At 37.7% G+C, this 14,568-nt stretch overlaps 1 long non-coding RNA gene across 2 annotated transcripts in view; it reads right to left on the bottom strand.

The window, feature by feature from the left end:
• The window catches only part of LOC123380445, a 131,154-nt gene that overhangs the window by 11,409 nt on the left and 105,177 nt on the right, over positions 1-14,568 (bottom strand). Inside the window, exons 4-5 of one of the 2 annotated variants that reach the window (XR_006586207.1) lie at positions 4,728-4,836; positions 3,026-3,190 (exon numbers count right to left, since the gene is read on the bottom strand). The exons of the other annotated variant lie outside the window; for it this stretch is intronic. This is a non-coding gene — a long non-coding RNA (uncharacterized LOC123380445). Of the gene's footprint in view, positions 1-3,025; positions 3,191-4,727; positions 4,837-14,568 lie in introns of those variants that run through there. 2 annotated transcript variants of the gene reach the window in all.

Raw genomic sequence — 14,568 nt, 5'->3', positions numbered from 1 at the left:
GTATTATCCTGCATAGAATCCTGGAACAGGAAAAAAAAAAAAAAAGACATAAGATATGAGCTAAGAAAACTGGAATAAAGTATGGACTTTAGTTAATAATGATGTATCAGAATCAGATCAGAATTGTGACAAATATATTATGTAATGTAATATAAGATGTAAATTTGACATGAGTATATGAAAACTCTGCATCATCTTTTAAATTTTTCTGAAAATTTAAAAGTATTCAAAAATAAAATGTTTTCAAAGAAAACAGAAGAAGGAAGGAGGAAAGGAAGGGGGGGGGGAGGAAAGGAATGAAGCAAAGGAAAAGAAAGCAAATAAAGGAGAAAAAAAAAGGCCTTTATCTGAAGTCACAGGCTTGGTCTATGGTACAATCAGGACTCTGGTTTAAAAGTGTTTCCACAAGATCACTCTGCAGTAGAAAGAAGATGTCCATTTGTCTCTTTATAATGCCAGCCACCTGACCAACCTCAGCATCCCTGTAAATGATCCTCTAAAGGCACCCTAGGCTCACAATTCATGAACTTGCTGAACCTCAAAGATCTCCACCTCCACGTCATGCCAGCACCCACACATGCCCCCTTCAGACAGGAAATGTCTGCTGTAAATCCCCCCAACATCCTGTTCTATTTCTCCTACTCTCTGAACCCAACCTCTACCATCATAGGAAATTCCTATTTCTTGTCACCTCCCTGTCATTTCACTCTACCGACTCTCTTCTCATACCATGCCTCTCCAGAACTTGGAGTTCCTGCAAATATTCCGCTTTACCCCAGATTCTCTTACACTCTTAGCATTAAGCAACTGTTCCTTCCCCAGGCCCCAGGCAGCTGATCTTCTAGTCCTTCTCCCAGAATGCTCAGGGTTGTTGACAAAACTCAAAGTACTCAGTTGATTGGCTTCAGAATAATAGCCCATCTCTGCTAGGCTCCTAATGGGGTCCACTGATCCCTTTTCTTTTCCCTAAATGCTCGTGTACCAAGTCTGTCAACAAGCTTCCTAGACCGTGTCCGTTTGTTTTGAGTCCCTAGCCTACACCCTTCCTCCTTCATTTTCTCAAATAGAATTGCTTCTGGCCTGAGGAGATTGTGGCCATCTAACTCTAACCTCCTCAGTGTCCCTCTCCCTGCCCTAGGAGGAACACCCTCCCTAACTCCCATCCTTACCACTTGGTCACCCTCATCCTGACAACATGCTTTTCTCTCTCCACCATCTTCTCATTTTTCCCAAAGGATCACCTCTCAGAGATCTTTACTGTGCCACCTCCAACCATTGTATAGAATCCCTCTCATTTCCTGAGGGGTCTTATCTCCTTAAATACCCTTTCTCTCTCTCCTCATGACTTCACTGTCTTCCATGTCCACTTACTCTCCTTGGCCATCAAATATTCCCCCATCCTATAAACAAGTTTTGCTTAGCTGTATTCGATTGCCAAGCAATGATACTGCATTCATTAATCATTTGTTAATTAATCTGCTTGATAGGCAAGTTTTTTTTTTTAATGTGAGCTGAGGAAAAGAAAAAATATAATAAGTGCATCACTGGCAGTGAAAATATGGTCACTACTAATCAAAATGTTCTCTAGACATCAAGATGGTTTCCATTTTCTATGGCTCTCTAATTCATCTGTCATGTTTCTGTCTTTCTGGAGACTCTGGGAAGGGATTCTAACAAAACCTACTTCATCCTGTCTTCTATTGTACTAGTTTACTGGCTTGCCTAAAACTTTCTTGTGGGAAGATTTCACATTTTATGTATCTCTAACCTAGTGTTTTGTGAATAATAGGTATTAATTAATTTTTAATGCTCTATTCCTGAAAGCATTTGAAGCTGCTGTTTTCATTGTTAAGTATAAAGAAACAAAAATAAGGAACAGAGCCTTAGGACCCAGATGATATGGAAAATGATCTCTGCAATTTATTTGATATAGATTCTACATGCTGCCAAGGTAGGTCCTTGAGAACAAGGTCCCATTTTGATGTATGTTTTGTATAGTGCCTATATCAATGGGAATTGATGGTGAATAAACTGAGGGTGAAAGCAATGTGACTAATGGTGAGGAACTAGAGTCCTATAATCTATTATCAGCTCTAGAATTACATAGATAGCCTTTAGCCTCTAACATAGGGCTTTCAAAGTTAAATTCTTCAGCCTTAGAATCAGAAATAATACTTGTACACCTAGCTGGTTTCATAAGGGTTTTGCTTAGGGTAATGGCCACAAAAGAACAAAGTATTGCTCTTCACTGAGTAGAATAAATCAATAGCCAGTACTCCAGAGAGGTCTGTATGATTATGACAAAATCACATTCTATCCATTCTCCTAGGTTCTTTCAATCCAAATCATTGTATTTGTACTCCTCCTTAATTACAGTTGCTGGGATTTCATAGTTGCTTAATTAAATTGAAGGAATAGCAATTCTGTGATGCCTTTAGGAAAGTGATTCCAATTATAGGGCCAATCTGTCAGTAAAAGTTAAGAGGCCAAAACATTTTAATAGCAAAGTTTCAGGGAACAAAGGATGAATATAATAAGTAGGAGGTATACTTAGTAATTAGTCTTGCTATTAGCTAAGTTTTATAGAAAACGCTCATAATCTTTGACTTAAAAACTCTGAATGCAAGGCATAGGCATGTAATTCAGCACTCTCAACTCAAATGGCTTGAGTAGCTGTTTGGCGTCCCTTAGGGACAGTACCATATGAAGGCTCAGCTTCACCTCTGCTGTGACAGGTCAGACATCAAGCACCAGTAGTGTTAGGTGAACTGTCATGAGAGGGAGCATATTTTCCATCTGTAGCACTCTGACTACTCTATCACTGACCCATTGTGCACTTTTGGGTGGCTAAGGACAGAAGCTGGCTGGCATTACCAGGAAGAGTCATCCTATCCACACAGTTTTTCAATGTTTCAAGTGATATATGTTCTCTGTATTAGTTATTGATTGCTGTGTAACAAATAATCCCCCAAACTTCGCAATTTAAAACAATATACATTTATTATTTCAGCTTCTGTGAGTTAGGTATTTGGACACTGCTTACATGGGTCCTCTGCAACAAGGTCTCTGCCAGGGCAGGAAGCTCATGTGAAGGCACAAATAGAGAAGGGTATGTCTCCAAGCCCTAGTGGTTGTTGGTAGGACTCAATTCCTTGCAGTAGTCACACAGATGGTCTTGATTCCTTGTTGGCTGTTGGTGAGAGACTGCCTTCAGTTTCTTGCCACATGCCACCCCCCCCCCACTATGGTAATTTGCTTTATCAAAACCAGCAAGATAGAGAGAAACTGCTAGTAAGATGGAAGTAATTTTCTTATGTGACATCATCTTTAAGTGACACTGTATCACCTTTGCCACAATATACTAGCTAGATATAGTAGCCAGGCCAGCCCACAGTAAAGAGAAGGGGATTATACAGGACATTGATAACAGGAGACAGATATCACTGGGGCCATCTTAGAATCTGCCTGCACAATCTCCAATGGACATTTTCATGAAACACAAAGATCCACACATTTTGTGTCCACTCCTATAGGTCCATGCATTCACCTCTTCCCTAGATCTGATTGACATGTATCTTCCTCTTTCTAGGCTGCTGACCAACTAGCTGAGTCATTTGCTACTTCCCATGAATATGTTATTATTTCCATACCTTGGACCATCCCTCAACAGAAAGTTGATGGCCAGGTAACTTCAATGCTCTGCCCACTAAGAGAAGTTCCCTTCACCATTGTTTTTCACATCTGAGTGGGTGCAGAGCACTCTGTTTCTCACTCGCATGTTCTCCCTCTCTTTTTTAACAAATTCTCTCTTTTTAATAAATTAAAAAGAACTTTTAAAAGAAGTATACTTATTGCTTTATTCTTGATTGCAAATAATATGTAAATTGTGAAAATAAGACTAAAATGATGGAAATTAATACTTGTGACATTATAATCTAGAGATAATCATGTCTGTGTATATACATATATACAAATACTTATTACATATATTTGCAAATATGTAGGTACACATACACACATTACATATACATATTATATATATTATATGTTATTATATAACATATATTTTATATTATATAATATATTATATTATATATTATATATATTATTGGATCTAGTATTTGATTTGAGTTCTGCTGCAGTTTCATAGATATAGGTAGAAGATCTAACTCCTGGGCCACAAACAAGGAAATTTATTGCACAAGGCAAGGAATAATGTGTAAAGCCCAGATTGGTTACTTTTCCTTCAGGCCATAGAGAGCCTGACAGGCTACAAACATAAGCTAAGGGAGAGATGTCAATGCAACAGATGCAGATAGCTATGGATTCTATGCTACCTATTCAAGTAAATCACCACATTTTCCAGACCTGCTTAGGCCTGAGCACTAATTATCACTTGTGTCAGACAATGGACTCTGCCTATCCAAACTCATGATTTGTTCTGACAATATTTTTAACAGGAAACTCCAGCTACACAGTCACTTAACATTCGGTGATCAAGTATTTGGTCTCTATTAAGACCCAACAGCACAACAGGAACCACATTTTGAACAGTGATTAGTTCTTGCCATAAATGACATGCTCTTGCTCTAGAACTCATCAGTGTGTGCTATGAATTTCCTCAGGCATTGCCAAAAATTGCACTCAGCCTCCTCATCTGAGGCCAACACCTTTAGTACCATTGGATCTACTAGGTCTTGTGGTCCAAAAGGCAGAACTTCTCTTACCTTGTTGGAAAGCCATCTGTTGCTCTGGATAGGACTCAAAACTGACACTCTTCTGAGTTACTTCATAAATGAGCTGGAACAGTATTTTCAAGTATGACATAGGCTGTTTCTAAAATTCAAAAAATGCTATCAGCTTGACACTCCTGGGGAAGATGGCAAAGTAGGAGGCCCCTAAGCTCATATTGTTCCATGGATATACTTAGATAACAGCCACATACGTGTAAATAACCCAGAAAATGACCCAAAGACTGGCAGAAGAAACTCTCCACAGCTAAATGCAGACAAGAGGCTACATCCAAAAGAATAGGAAGGGCGGGTACACATCAGGAGCTAAATGGACCACCAGCACTGTTCCTGGGAGGAAGAAACACTGCAGGCATACAGATGGGAGAGAAACACACTCTCACACCAGGAAGCCTACACAGGGAGGATGAATCCTCATAACATTTCACTTTTAAAACCAGAGGGGCCAAGTTTCTTGAGTTCTTGCAATCATCAGGGCTTAAAATCTGACACTTGAAAAATCAGCAGGCTCATGGGAAAGCAGGGAGGGCAAGAGAAAACTGAGTCCCTTCACTTAAAGAGACAGCATAATAAACAGCCTCACAGAAACACAGCATAGAAACAGCAGTTTGAAAAATATCTGGGGAATACAGGAGGGAGATTTGTGTGCTAATCTCAGAGCTCATCTGGAGGGGCAGAGGTCATTGGGAGACTTCTCTAGGAAAAAGGAGCTTGTAGGTACTATTTCCACCCTCCGCCTTCCAAGCCTACATACATGGACACCTGTAGGAACCAACACAGTGCCAAAACCCCCTATCTAACTTGCTAACAGCTCAAACCCACCCCCATGTTCTCCTGTGGACACATCCCCTCCAGTTGAGCCTCAGATCCAGTCCCATTCCATGGCAGACCCTGGTAAATCTTGTTAACATCCAGCTCCTGCATGCTTCTGTGGATCCACCCCTCCAACGTAGCCTACCTTGGTCCCTGCAGCTACAGGTCCCCTCCCTCCACCTCAGACCTTGCTATAGCAGCATGCCTACCCACATATTCTCCTGCAGTTCTGTGATACCACAACTCTGGCAAACACCTGGTCTAACTCAACTTAAACCCAAGGTGGCTCCAGACTGACCTGCTAACAACACAGGAACCTCAAAACAGGTAAAGAGGCCATTGCAGATGACTGCACTGAAGGAGAAAGTAGCTCAGGCAAAACAACTGGACACATGGAACACACATAGATGACTCCCCTAAAGCATCAGGTTTTGATGACTAGAGGACATTGCACTATGGACACTACAGGACCTACTCTTCATAAGGCCACTACTTTCAAGAGCATGAAACATAGCTGACTTTCCTAACAAATAGAAAGGGGTGGGGGGTCCTGGGTGGCTTAGTCGTTTAAGTGTCTGACTCTTGATTTTGGCTCAGGTCATGATCTCATGTTTTTCACAGTTCTGCTTAGGATTTTCTCTCTCCCTCTCTCTCGGCCCCTTCTCCCAATCTCTCTCTCCCTCCATCCCTCCCTCTTTCTCTCTCTCTCTCAAAATAAAACTTAAAACAAAAAAAGAAACTGACACAGAAAGTTAGACAAAGTGAGTACATAGAGAAATATGGCCCACATGAAAGAACAGAACAAAATTACAGCAGGAGAACTAAACAAAACAGAGACAAGTAATATTCCTGACAGAGATTTAAAGTAATGGTCATAGGGCTGTCTGGGTAGTTCAGTTGGTTGAGCATCCAACTCTTGATTTTGGCTCAGGTCATTATCCCAGGATTGTGGAATTGAGCCCCACATTGGGCTCCACATTGAGTATGGAGCCTATTTGAGATTCTCTCTTCCTCCCTCTGCCCATATCCCCGGCTTGCTCTCTCTCGCTCTCTCTCTCTCTTGCTCTCTCTCCCTCTCTCCCTAAAACAAAAGAAAAAAAAAGTAATGGTCATACAGATACTCACTGGAATTAAGAAAAGAGTGGAGGACCTCACTGAGACTCTTAACAAAGAGAACACATAAAAATGAACCAGAGATGAAGAAGTCAATAAATGAAATTAAAAATACACTATATGAAATAAATACTAGACTAGAGAAAGCACAAGAACAGATCATTACCTGGGAACAAACTAATGGAAAGCAATCAGTCTGAAGAAGAGAGAGAAAAAAGAATAATAAATGAAAATAGACTTAGGGAACTCAGCAACACCATCGAGCTTAATAACATTTGCATCAAGGAATCACAGAAGAAATATAGAGAGAAAAAAGGCCACAAAACATATTTAAAGAAATAACTGAAAATTCCCTGAATCTTGGGAAGGAAACAGAAATCTAGGTCCAAGAGGCACAGAGATCCTCTAACAAAATCAACCCAAAGAGGCCCACATTAAGACACAAAGTAATTAAAATTGCAAATGTAATGATAAAGAAAAATTTTAAAGCAGCAAGAGAAAAGAAAAGAGTTGGGGCACCTGGGTGGCTCAGTCAGTTGAGTGTCTGACTTCAGCTCAGGTCATGATCTCACGGTTCGTGAGTTCAAGCCTTGCATCAGGCTCTGTGCTGACAGCTCGGAGCCTGGAGCTGCTTCGGGTTCTGTGTGTGTCGGTGTGTTTGTGTGTGTCTGCCCCTCCCTGTTCATGCTCTGCCTCTCTCTCTGAAAAAATAAACAATAAAACATTTTTAAAAAAGAAAAAAGAAAACAGTTACATACAAGGGAAACCTCATATGCCTATAAGCTGATTTTACAAAAGAAACTTTGCAGGCCAAAGGGAGTGGCATGATATATTCAAAGTGCCAAAAGTTAAAAAAAAAAAAAAAAGTGGAGCCAAGAATAGTATACCAAACAAGGCTATCTGTCAGAATACATGGAGAGATAAATAGTTTTCCAGGCAAACAAAATTTAAAGGAATTCATGACCATTAGGCCAACGCTACAAGAAATGTTAATGGGGACTCTTTGAGTGGAAAGGGAAGATCATAAGTAGGAGTAAGAAAAGTAGGAAACACAAAAGTGTGTATCTATAAAAATCAGTTAAGAGTTTCACAACATAAAAGGATATAAACTATGATAACATATACCTAAAATGTGAGGGGAAGAGGAGTAAAGAATGGGTTCAAACCTAAGAAAACATCAACTTAACATAGACTGTTATATGCAGAAGATATTATATACAAACCTAATGGTAACCACAAATCAAAAACCAGCAATAGATATGCAAAGAATAAACAGAAAGGAATGCAAGTATATCATTAAAGAAATCCAGCAAACTGTGAGAGAAGAACAAGAGAAGAAGGGTACAGAAAAGAACTATAAAAACAATTATAAAACGAATAACAAAATGCCAATAAGGACATAACTATCAAATGATTACTGTCAATGTAAATGGACAAATCTTTCAATCAAAAGATAGGGTGATGGAAAGAATACAAAAATAAATAAATAAATAAATAAAGCCAAGAACCATCGATATGCTGCCTACAAAAGACATATTTCATATCAAAAGACACAAGCAGATTGAAAGTAAAGGGATGGGAAAGCATTTATCATGCAAATGGGTGTGAAAAGAAAGCCAGGGTAGCAACATTTATACGATATAAAATAGACTTTAAAACAAAGACTGTAATAAGAGATAAAGAAGGACACTATATAATCATAAAGGGAACAATCCAACAATAAGATATAATAATTGCAAATACTTATGCAGCCAACATGGGAGCACCCAAATACATAAAGCAACTAATAACAAACATAAAGGCATTAATTGATAGTAATTCAATAATAGTAGGGGACTTTAATACCCCACTTACATCAATAGATAGATCATCCAAACAGAAAATCAAGTAAGGGAGGAGTGGTTTTGAATGACACATTGAACCAGATGAATTTAACAGATATATTCAGAACATTCCACCTAAAAACAGCACTATATAAATTCTCCTCAAGTGCAAATGAAACATTCTCCAGGAAAGACACATATTAGGCCACAAAAAAAGTCTTAATAAATTCAAAAAGACTGAAGTCATCATTTCTTACCACAATTATGTGAAAATAGAAATCAACCACAAGACAGACTCTGGAAAACACACAAATACATGGAGGTTAAATAACATGCTACTAAACAATGAGTGGGTCAACTTAGAAATCAAAGAGGCAATCAAAAAATACATGAGGACATGGGCGCCTGGGTGGCTCAGTTGGTTAAGCGGCCGACTTCGGCTCAGATCATGATCTCGCGGTCCGTGAGTTCAAGCCCCGTGTCGAGCTCTGTGCTGACAGCTCAGAGCCTGGAGCCTGTTTCAGATTCTGTGTCTCCCTCTCTCTCTGACCCTCCCCTGTTCATGCTCTGTCTCTCCCTGTCTCAAAAATAAATAAAACGTTAAAAAAAATTGAAAAAAATACATGAAGACAAATGGAAATTAAAACATAGTGGTCCAGGGGCGCCTGGGTGGCGCAGTCGGTTAAGCGTCGACTTCAGCCAGGTCACGATCTCGCGATCCGTGAGTTCGAGCCCTGCGTCGGGCTCTGGGCTGATGGCTCAGAGCCTGGAGCCTGTTTCCGATTCTGTGTCTCCCTCTCTCTCTGCCCCTCCCCTGTTCACGCTCTGTCTCTCTCTGTCCCAAAAATAAATAAATGTTGAAAAAAAAAATTAAAAAAAAAACAAAAACAAAAAACATAGTGGTCCAAAACCTTTGGGATGCCACAAAAGTTGTTATAAGAGGGAAGTTTATAGCAATACAGGCCTACCTCAGGAAACAATACTCAAATAACCTAACTTTATGCCTAAGATGCTAGAAAAAGAACAAACAAAACCCAAAAGCAGAAGAAGAAAGGAAATAATAAATGTGGGAGCAAAAATAAATGATACAGAAACTAAAATAATAGAACAAATCAATGAAACCAGGAACTGTTTCTTTGAAAAGATCACCAAAATTGATAGACATCTATTCAAACTCATCAAAGCGAGACAGAGAGAGAGAGAGAGAAAGGACTCAATTAAACAATATCAGAAATGAAACAGGAGAAATAACTAACACCACATAAATGCAAAAGATTCTAACTGAATATTATGAAAAATTATATGCCAACAAATTGGACAACCTAGAAGAAACAGATAAATTTATAAAACCATATAACTTTACAAAACTAAGGAATAAGTAGAAAATTTGAACAGACTGATTACCAGCAATAAACTGAATCAGTAATCAAAAACTTCCCAACAAACAAAAGTCCAGGACCAGATGGCTTCACAAGTGAATTCTACTAAACTTTTAAAGAAGAATTAATATCTATTCTTCTCAAACTATTCCAAAAATATAAGAGGGATAAAAACATCAGAAATCATTCTATGAGGATAGCATTACCCTATACCAAAACCAGAAGGACACTCCAACAAAAGGAAACTACAGGTCAGTATGTCTGATTAACACAGATGTAAAAATCCTCAACAAAATATTAGCAAACTAAATCCAACAATACATTAAAAAAAATCATTCACCACAATCAAGTGGGATTTATTCCTGGGATGCAAAAGTGGTTCAAAATTCATAAATCAATCAACGTGACACATTGTATCAACAAAAGAAAGGATAAAAACCATATCATCATTTCAATAGATGCAGAAAAAGCATTTGACAAAGTAAGACATCCATTCATGTTAAAAACTCTCAACAAAGTAGGAATACAGGGAACATACATCAACATTTTAGAGGCCATATACGAAAATCTCATGGCTAACATATACTCAATGGTGAAAAACTGAGAGCCTTTCTCCTAAGGTCAGGAACAAGACAAAGATGTCCACTCTCACCAGTTTCCTTTCAACACGGTACTGGAAGTCTTAGCCACAGGAATCATACAATAAAAAGAAATAAAAGGCATCCAAATTGGTAATAAAGATGTAAAATATTCACTATTTGCAGATGATATGAAACTATATACAGAAAGCCCTAAAGAGTCTGTGAAAAAACTACTATAACATATCAATGAATTCAGTAATGTCATAAAATACAAAATCAATATACAGAAATCTGTTGCATTTCTATACACCAATAATCAAGCAGCAGAATGAGAAATTAAGAAAACAATTCCATTTATAATAGCACTAAAGATAATAAAATACCTAGGAATTAACTCAACCAAGAAGGTGAAAGACCTATCCTCTGTAAGCTATAGAACATTGATGAGGGGTGCCTGGATGGCTCAATAGGTTAAGCATCCAACTCTTGGTTTCAGCTCAGGTCATGATCTCACAGATCTCACTGGGCTCCGTGCTGACAGTGCAGAGCCTGCTTGGGATTCATTCTCTTTCTCTCTCTCTCTCTCTCTCTCTCTCTCTCTCTCTGCCCCTCCTATGCTTGTGCTCTCTCTCTCATAATAATAAATAAATTAAAAAATTAAAAATAAAATAAAACATTGATGAGAGAAATTGAAGGCAACACAAACAAATGTAAAGACATTCCATAGTCATGGACTGAAAAAGCAAATATTGTGAAAATGTCCATACTACTCAAAGCAACCTGTAGATTTAATGGAATCCTTATCAAAATAGCAACAACATTCTTCACATAACTAAAACAAACAATCCTAAAATTTGTATGGAACCACAAAAGACCTTGAAAAACCAAAGGAATCTTGAGAAAGAAGAACAAAACTGAAGGGATCACATTCCCAGATTTCAAAATATACTACAAAGCTATAGTAAACAAAACAGTGTGGAACTAGCACAAAAACAGATGCATGGATCAATGGAAGAGAACATAGACCCAGAAATAGATGCATGATTATATGGTTAATTAATCTCCAACAAAGGAGGCAAAAATATGCAATGGGACTAAGAGAGTCTCTTCAACAAATGGTGCTAGGAAAACTGGACAGCAACATGCAAAAGAATAAAACTGGACCACTTTTTTACACCATACACAAAAACCAACAAACAAACAAACAAATAAATAAATAAAACTCAAATAGATTAAAGCTCTAAATGTGAGACCCAAAACTATAAAAATCCTAGAGGAGAGTACAGGCAGTAATTTCTCTGATATCAGCTATAGCAACATTTTTCTAGATATGTCCCCTGAGGGAAGGGAAACAAAAACAAAATTAAACTACTTGAACTACATCAAAATAAAAAGCTTCTGTACAGAATGGAAATAACCAGCAAATACAAAAGACAACCAACTGAACGGGAAAGGATGTTTGGAAGTGACATATCTGATAAAGGATTAGTATCCAACATACATAAAGAACTTACACACACACACACACACACACACACACACACACGAATAATAAAGAACTTACACAACTCAACACCCCCAAAAATAAACAATGAAATTAAAAATGGGCAGAAGACATGAACAGATATGTCTCCAAAGAAGACATACAGTTGCCAACAGACACATGAAAAGCTGGTCAATGTCACTCATCACCTGGGAAATGCAAATCAAAACTACCATGAGATATCACCTCACACCTATCAGAATGACTAAAATTTAAAAAAAAAAAAAAGATAATAAACAACAAGTGTGGTAAGAATGCAGAGAAAAAGAAAAAGGTACCTTTGTGCACTGATGGTGGGAATGCAAATAGAAATAAACTGGTGCAGCCACTGTGGAAAACAGTAGAGATTCCTCAAAAAGTTAAAGATAGAACTACCCTATGATCCAGTACTTTAACTGCTGAGTATTTACCCAAGGAATACAAAAAAAGACTAATTTGAAAAGATATATGCACTCCTATGTTTACTGTAGCATTATTTACAATATCCAAATAATAGAAAGAGCCCAAGTGTTCACCAACAGATGAATAGATAAAGAAGACATGGTGTATATATTCAATGGAATACTACACAGCCATAAAAAAGAATGGAATTTTGCCATTTGCAACAATATGGATGGAGCTACAGTGTACAATGCTAAGGGAATAAGTCAGTCAGAGGAAGACAAATACTATGTGACTTCACTCCTATGTGGAATTTAAGAAACAAAACAAGTGAACAAAGAAAGAGAAATCAAAAAACAGACTCTTAACTATAGAGAACAAACTCATGGTTACCAGTGGGGAGGTGGTGGAGGGATGGGTTAAATAGGTGAAAAGGAAAAGGATTAAGAGTACACTTGTCAGGATGAGTACTGTATAATGTATAGAACTGTTGAATCATTATATTGTACACCTGAAACTAATGTAATACTGTACACTGGGATTAAAGGTATAAGCTTTTATACCTCATTCCTAATGGCTGAAGGTAAAGAACAATAAGTTTATCTTTTAAAAGATGTTTTCATTTGCTCTAGACCACTTTATTATTGTACAGGTTTCTAAAAGATTATAAAGTGTACTCTCTACTCTCCAAGTCACGTTGACTTGATGTTCTCAATATAGTAGACCAGCATGATATTGGATGGAATGAACAGAAATGGTAAATGCCATAAGGCACTAGAGATAGTCTCTAGTCCTAAGCCACTTTGATTAGAGAGAAAAGGAATATAAAAATCAAATACCATCAGAAAATTGTATGTTGTACCTATCAACTTCACTGTAGGGGCAAAAAAAATGGAATACAAGTTTAGAGACAGGCAAGAGCATTGTACTTCAGACAGTTACTATATACCAACACATAAAGCCAGAATTATACACAGACTAAAACACAAATGAATGTGTTTATTATTCATGTATACTATGAATACAATCCAAAGAGTTTCCATATCAGCTGGAAGACTTGATACCACACAGCCATTTAGGAATCCAGACAAACAGATGCTTTGTCATCATCAACACATGCTTTCCTAGGTCTCCTCAGACTTTGATAAGCCATTAGGGGAAATTAATGTTTCATGTGTGCAAGTTCTATGAATCTAAAGTGGCACACATCCCTTTCTCTCATATTGTATTGGCTGGAACTCAGTCACTTGCTATACCTATTATCAAGACTGAGAAATGAATGCTAGCCACAGGACTGATTACATAATTAACAGAACCCTGTTCAAAATGAAAATGGGGAATCCTTGTTTAAGAAGCAGGGAAAAAAGTGCTGTTAAAGAAACTAAAATATGAAGTGTTTACCCTTCTCTTATGGTCTCTGTCTCAATTTGCCATGGTGTTTTTTATTTGATTTTGAATGTCATTCTAAGAATGAAAAATTTCAATTATTAACATGAGTTTTGTCATTCATCCTTGTATTATGCATCTTGTGATGCAAATATGAGTATTTAAAATTCATATGTGAAATCACTAAATGCACTAAATTTAATTTGTTTTTTATAGCTTGTATAATTATATGTATTTTGGTCTGAGCAGAACAATGGAAATATTGTACAAAACAAACTCAACTCCTTTTATTTCACTTCTTGATACATTCTGCCAACACTCTATCTTTAGCTTACTAGTGAATAAGAAGAATCAAAAGGAAAAGTCATCCTGGGTCACCCTATCTTTCCCTTTCCTTTCACATCATCATTTTCAGTGTAAGTGGTTAGGTAATATAAGGAAGTAACATGAGTAAGAAATGATATGGTAGTGTTTCTTTGTCATTTATGTTTCTTAGAACATCACTGCCTTCTGCTTTCAAAGCAAGTTCAGGTTCAAAGGGTACCCCAAGGTGGTCTCTTAAGGTTGTCAGTGACCCCATCCCTTCGTCATAGATGTAACACATTTGTCTTGTACTTGCTCTGAGTCTCACTGAATTCGTACACATGGAGGATGCATTGGAATCCTGTGCTCATGAGGCAACGCAAACACTATATGCAAATGGTCAGTAAGCGACAGTGAACGTGCATTATTGTGTATAGTTCTCCTGTACATCCTTGCTTTACCGTCCCACTGGACTTCAGCTATAAAACACACGGT

Source organism: Felis catus, chromosome D1 (assembly GCF_018350175.1).
Source record: "Felis catus isolate Fca126 chromosome D1, F.catus_Fca126_mat1.0, whole genome shotgun sequence".
Lineage (NCBI taxonomy): Eukaryota > Metazoa > Chordata > Mammalia > Carnivora > Felidae > Felis > Felis catus.
The sequence above is the reverse complement of the archived record's forward strand: the minus strand, read 5'-3'. Positions and strand labels throughout refer to the sequence as shown.